The sequence below is a fragment of the Bos javanicus genome, chromosome 13, assembly GCF_032452875.1.
Source record: "Bos javanicus breed banteng chromosome 13, ARS-OSU_banteng_1.0, whole genome shotgun sequence".
NCBI classification, from domain to species: Eukaryota; Metazoa; Chordata; class Mammalia; order Artiodactyla; family Bovidae; genus Bos; species Bos javanicus.
Window position 1 is genome coordinate 72,007,570 of NC_083880.1, and position 7,027 is coordinate 72,014,596.

Here is a 7,027-nt window from a genome sequence, read left to right on the forward strand (position 1 = left end):
TAAAGTAGCCATCAGGATTTCATCACAGAATTGGAGCTTCTGTAAGTGCTATGGGAACAAGATGTTTCATATTGGAAGAACTTACACAGATGTGGGAGGACTTGGGAAAGAGAAGGGAAGGAAGTGAGGGGGGCAGAGAAACAGGCGCTATGGTGTCTGCTGCACACACTGGCGTGTGTTGTAGTGCAGAGCAGAGCTTGCAGGGAAATCCAAGAAGCCGTTCCTGTCTGCTAAAGGGAGCCCACAGAGGGAGCCTCACTGTGGCAAAGAAGATGGAAAAAAGAGGACAGTCTTGAGAGATGCTTGGAGGTGGGCGTGAAAGATGAGTAAAGGGAAGGAGAGGAGCCACAGAGGACCCCAGATTTCTGGCTCGAGTTCTGAGCAGACTGAGTGCAACCTACCAAGATGGGGACGACAAAGAGGCTGCAGCAGGACCAGAATGACAGGGAGACGGGTGAGGTATCGCCTCGGGCACCAGATATAAGGGTGTGCCAAAAACTCAGTAATCAAGACAAATAATGTTCCAGTGCAATATTTTTTAATCAAAATGAATGCCCCCCAAAATCCATGATTAACAAGATCACTATTACTGATTTTTTCTTTGCCTCTGGCTTCAATGTGGCTTGGCACCGTTACTGATCTGTCTATATTTAAAATTCTGATATTTTGTTCATTGTAGATTTTTTTTTTCTTTTGCATTCACTCCATTTTTAAAAATATTGCATTAAACTATTTTTTGGTGGCCATGGTTTTTACTGCTAAGTCACTTCAGTCGTGTCCGACTCTGTGCGATCCCATAGATGGCAGCCCACCAGGCTCCCCCGTCCCTGGGATTCTCCAGGCAAGAACACCGGAGTGGGTTGCCATTTCCTTCTCCAATGCAGGAAAGTGAAAAGTGAAAGTGAAGTCGCTCAGTCGTGTCCAACTCTTAGCAACCCCATGGACTATAGCCTACCAGGCTCCTATGTCCATGGGATTTTCCAGGCAAGAGTACTGGAGTGGGGTGCCATTGCCTTCATGTTTTTTAATGCCCCCTTAAATGTTGTACCTGGTACAAAGGCTTCACTCACTTCACCCTAGTCCCAGCTCTAAGAAGTAGGACTGAGAAGAGGTGGTAAACTGAGATGCAGTCTTGGATATATACAGAGATTAAATGAAAGGGCATATGTTACATGCCTGGACCAAAGCAAGTCTCTTTGGGTGCCTGGTGCAAATTCACCAGGCCTTACCACTTCAGGGCCTGCCAGTTGCCAGCACCCACATTTTCTGCCTGAGGACTGTCTTAGCCACCAAGTGCAATAGGCTAGAAGCACTGGGTAGTTAACTCCCCCTGCAGCAGCCCTCAACCAATGATCCACAAGAGTACAAATAGCCCCACTCTCTCAACCTCCGATGGGGTAACTTTAAAGTGTACATGTTCCAGAGTCCTCGGGTGAGATTAAACTCCAACATGAACAATGTAATTGGCTTAATAATACACCTTTAAGCTCTGTCCCTTCCCCATCTCACTTCCCTTCCCTCCTACTGGTGTTTCTGAGGATTGCCTCTCAACTAAACTCCATGGCCTCACATCCTTGTCTCAGAGCCTACTTCTAGGACAACCAAACCAAGATCCACATGTGTCCTTCTTTCCCTTACCCTCATCTCTACAGGAACATGGAATGTTCTGCACATACTTGGAATTCTGAGCATGCCCTGAGGGACCCCTGACCTCTGTGCACTCTCCTGGGAGGGAAGTCAGTAGGGGGGTAATTGCCAGCCAGCACTGAGAGGCCTGGATCTGAAATGCTCTCTGCTGTGTTTCTGTAATCTCTGCACCCTGAGTGGAAAAATAATTGGCAGATACCTTTCTCAGTCATTAATTCTTCACAACCAACACTGAGCCCTTGGGGCAAAAGCTGATTGTCTGCCGTTACTGCCAGCATGGCCCTGAATTCAGAACAGGAATCGTGACTCTCCCCCTCACTCTCTTTACAACCACTCCTCTGCCCTGGTGCCATCTTCCACCCACTCCCAGAGCCCAGGAGGGACCAGAGAAAGCTGTTGGTGCAGACTGAAGGCAGGAAATGGCCCTCCATCACTCGACTAAGGGGTTGAGTCAAAAATCATGGAAGCTGGAGAGTTTATGCTTCCTTTTTAGGAAAAACTTTTTCCACATTCACACTTTTTCCCATGATCTCCGTTTACACTTGCAACAACCATATGCACTAGGTATGATTATCACGCCCACTTTACAGATGAAAAGGCTCAGAGAAGGCAAACATGTTAGCTTAGATAACAAAGAGAGTCTCTCTTTGACTAAACTTGAATCAAGTTTCTCTGAACTCTCTTCCCAGCTAGGGCCTGATTTGAAGCTTCTGTGTTCATTTCTGCTAACATATACAATTTTTGCAAGAATCCTGCCAAGTTGGTTTAGCTAGAGCTCCCCACCCTAGATATCTGATCACATTCAATATTTGATCAGGTTCCCTCATCTTCTACCATCTCGCAGGCGATGACTAATCACCCTGGCCTGCCTTCAACAAGAATCCTGTTAGGTTGGTTTAACCAGAATTTCTCCCTTACTCCTGATGTTACTGCTCCATAATTTTCCACTTGTCAACCTGACACATCAGGCTCTCTGGCTGTAAATTACTTGTTTTCCTTACTATATTCTGAGTTGAGCTGAATCTCACTCCCTACAACAAAACCCCACTGCAGTAGTCCTTATGAGCTTGGGTGCGTGCTAAGTCACTTCAGTCATGTCTGACTCTTGGCGACCTTATGGACTACCACACTCCTGTGTCCATGGGATTCTCCAGGCAGGAATACATGAGTGGGTTGCCATCTCCTCCTCCAGGGGCTCTGCCTGACCCAGGCTCTCACTGGCATCTCTTTCATCTCCTGCATTGGTAGGCGGGTTCTTTATCAGTAGTGGCACCTGGGAAGCCCAGTAGTCCCTATACTTATTTCAATGTTCCCCATGAATTGAGTCTGCTTTCCCGATTTTTTTTTCAACAAGTGTGGTGAATAATTTTTTTCCTTCAGCATAGGTCACAGGATTTGGACCCTGGTCTGCTTGATGACAAAGACCATTCTCTTCCCAGTGTCATATGCTGTTTTTCTTCCTTCAGTAAATACTTCCTGAGCACCTACTATGCACCAGGCCCTATGCTGAGCCCAAAGGAGGACAAAGATGAGTAGGGAACATTGCCTCCCTCTAAGAGAGAGAAATAAAAACCTCCCCATTCTGCCCATTTTCAATTCTAGGGGCAGAGCTTCTTTTTTCCCCTTGTTTTGGCTGTGCTGGGTCTTCATTGCTGCATGCAGGCTCTCTCAAGTTGGGAGCAAGGGCTACTCTCTGGTTGTGGTGCGTGGACTTCTCATCGAGATGGCTTCTCTTATTGCAGAACATGGGCTCAAGGGCTCACAGTCTTAGCAGTTGTGGCACACAGGCTTATTTGCCTTGTGGCATATGGAATTTTCCCAGACCGGGGATGGAACCCTGCAATGGCAGGCAGGTTCTTAACCACTGGACCACCAGGGAACTATAGAACTTGTTTTTAAGACGTTTACATATACTCTATGGGGGCTTGAGCCTTACAAGGGTAAACTGGAGTAAACACAACAGAGATTTAGCTCACAAAGCCAAAATGTGCATTGCCTCACCCTTTACAGAAAACATTTGCTGACATCTGGTCTACCGGGCCATATACTGCAGAGAGATGCACCAATTTACTTACTTCTCAACTCAACTCTATGACCTTATCCTATAAACATGTCCATTTTACAGATGAGGAATAAGGCTCAGAGTCATGAGAGGACTTGGCAACACTGACATAAAGTTGAAGACTTGGGTAATTCCCAAGCCCTCTACCCTTTCCTCCCAGACACGCCTCCAAGTCACATCCAAAACATTGATGGCCAAAGTTTTGAAACACTGACATTCACTCTTGAAACAGCCCACAATCCCCACCAGGAGTGGGCCATGGGGTCAGCCCTGGTCTCTACCCTCCCCATCTCCAGACATCTGCCAGGCTGCTCTTACAGCTGAAGTCCATCTGGTCGCCAACCCTGTATCGTGGTTTTCTCCAGCTGGTATCAAAAGGTCTTTCATGTGATAAACATACATTTATGTGCTAATACAAAATGTGAGGTCCCAATTAATTACTTCTATTGGCTTTATTATTGAATCTTTATGGGAAGGACAGAGGGACAATCACTGGGGTTGGCATGTCAGGGTGGGGCTGGTGAAAGCAAGGGTTGGGGGGGTGGGGGACTTGAGTGTTCTATGTGACAGAAGTGCCTAGATCAGTTCACAAGAAATCGACATCAATCCATTCTTAGCAGGGGAATACGCCCTGAAAACAGAGTTGCAAGGGGAGGAAAGTTGGTCAACCTGCACATGGCAGATGCTGAGCCAGCTGCTTCATCTTCTCAACACTCACCTGCACAGCCAAGGTCAGAGTGCTGGAAACACCTGTGCCTCTCTGCCCCAGAGCTTGATTTCTGGCTGCAAGAGACACTCAGCTACTAGGGCAGCTGGACGTAGCCCTCCCTCAACACAGCTAGCCAGCTGATGTACAGATTCCCCAGCTTCCTACCCCTCAGCTGTGAAAAAAAAACATTCTCTTCGCTAGGTTGAGGTGTGTTCTGCAGTGGCTCCCAGAGTCCCCGGGGGCATTAGGGCCCAGTGGCTCACTATGTCATCAGCCCAGTAACACACCCCTTATGGCTTTCTTCCCTTCCTTGTCCCGTATCTTCTCTCTCCTACCACTGTTTCCTGGTATCACCTCCCACATAAACTATTTGCACTTGAGTGTTGTCTCAGGGCCTCCTTCCAGAGGACTCCAAACTCAAATAAACACCAAGAATGTCACAAGCCATCTCATCTGATCTCACCACAGCCCTGGGAGTTGGAATCATCCCACTTTCCAGACGTGGAAACTGAAGAACTCAGAGAGGTTAAGTGATCAGAACTCTAACCTGACAGGCATCATCAGCAAAGTCTATAGAGTGCTCAAGAAAGGTTTACAGGGAGACGGGATTGGCGCTTGTCTTCTTGAGCACAGGTCAAAACTGTCCGAGACCCAGCTGAGCTCACTCTGCTCCAGCTACTACTCCCACCTCCAAGCAGCCATTCCCTTGGAACCCTCCATCAGTGAAGACAACTGGAATGGGATGGGAGACTGCTTCTAGAATCAGCCTGTCATAAACCATGAAGAACCAAGAGTTCTTAGCTTGCAGGAAGTCCATAGGGAAAAAAGTGGGATGGATGAAATCTGCATTTACTAAATGATAATAACCAACATGTATTTAGTGCCTACTATGTGCTAGGCACTGTTCTAAACGCTTTACCATATAATAACTTTAAAAATTTTTTACTGTTTGTGACAGGTGCTATTCTTTTCTCCATTTTACAGACAAGGAAACTGAGGCACAAAGAGGTTAAGAAATGTGTCCAAATTCACACCCCAGCAGATGATAGAGCTGGAAACAGAAGCCAAGTGGTAGGCTACACTACAGGCATGTAAAGCTTGTGCTTGCCCAACTTCAAAACTGAAGAACTCGGAGTCAGCAACGGAGACATCAATGCTTTTACGGATGAAGAATCTTACATGTCTGAAGCAAGGTCCTGGAGTGACACCCCACTGCATGCAGTCTGTACTTGGGGTGCAGTAGGGGACAGATCCACATCAGGTTGGCTCCTTGGTTACCAGGGAAACTAGCAGATTGGCACACACCTCACTGCCCCTTTCATAAGAACTCAGTTGCTAGCTGGGCCTGGGGCAAGTATGTAGCAAGGTCAGTCATGCGAGCAGGGTATAGATGAAGCACTGGTCCAGCAGGAGAATACAGAGAGCAAGAAAATAGCCACCTTGGGTGGCCTGACCATACACCAAGTAATCTGGCTCCCCAGATATGCTTTTAATACTTGTTGAAAGATAAATGGAGGCACATTAAAGAGTTTATATGAGAAAAATGGATCCAAATTAGGCAGCAACAAACCAAAAAACGCTCTCTCCCACAGGGTCATTGGAAAGGCTTATACAGAGAAGGAGCGGAGGAAAAGAAAGGCTGCAGCTTACAGCCTAGTTGGTTGTGATGGGTTATCCTTACATTTCCATTTCTTAACCTCTAGACATATATACCTGATTAGGTTTTGGTCTGCTTACATAGGGCACCAAGGAGTTAGAGCCACTTCAGCCTGACAGTGTTCCTTGATTAATTAATTTCCTACTCTCTTCACTACACTCTGCCTGTAGCAGAACCTGAATTTCTCCTAATGGCCTATTAAAGGGAGACACCCCAAGAGACAGCGCCCCCATCAGGCCTGGAGGGCCAGAGCTCAATTTTGGCAGAACGAATAGGAAGTTCAGCTATGTCGAGTGAGGTGCAAGGCAATGAGGGGAGGCTTAACCTAGGCTCTCTGGAAACAAAAATGGTCGAAAGCGCCGGATGGTCTTGGTCTTGTTCCATGTCTTTTTTTTAAATCATTTTTATTGATATATGTGTGTTTGTATGTGTGTGCGTAGGTCAGGAAGCAACAGTTAGAACTGGACATGGAACAACAGACTGGTTCCAAATAGGAAAAGGAGTACGTCAAGGCTGTATATTGTCACCCTGTTTATTTAACTTATATGCAGAGTACATCATGAGAAACGCTGGACTGGAAGAAACACAAACTGGAATCAAGATTGCCAGGAGAAATATCAATAACCTCAGATATGCAGATGACACCACCCTTATGGCAGAAAGTGAAGAGGTACTCAAAAGCCTCTTGATGAAAGTGAAAGTGGAGAGTGAAAAAGTTGGCCTAAAGCTCAACATTCAGAAAACGAAGATCATGGCATCTGATCCCACCACTTCATGGGAAATAGATGGGGAAACAGTGTCAGACTTTATTTTTCTGGGCTCCAAAATCACTGCAGATGGTGACTGCAGCCATGAAATTAAAAGACGCTTACTCCTTGGAAGGAAAGTTATGACCAACCTAGATAGCATATTCAAAAGCAGAGATAATACTTTGCCAACAAAGGTCCGTCTA

At 46.4% G+C, this 7,027-nt stretch overlaps 1 long non-coding RNA gene across 2 annotated transcripts; it reads right to left on the bottom strand.

The window, feature by feature from the left end:
• Positions 1 to 4,088: 4,088 nt before the first annotated feature.
• Positions 4,089 to 5,142, bottom strand: LOC133258866 (uncharacterized). 2 transcript variants are annotated; one of them, XR_009740186.1, is made up of 3 exons: positions 4,966 to 5,142; positions 4,428 to 4,590; positions 4,089 to 4,340 (listed from the first exon to the last, which is right to left on the bottom strand). It is a non-coding gene; the product is annotated as an uncharacterized LOC133258866 (long non-coding RNA). The 2 variants fall into 2 exon arrangements; XR_009740185.1 differs by having other exon boundaries at positions 4,092 to 4,340; positions 4,428 to 4,492.
• Positions 5,143 to 7,027: the final 1,885 nt, after the last annotated feature.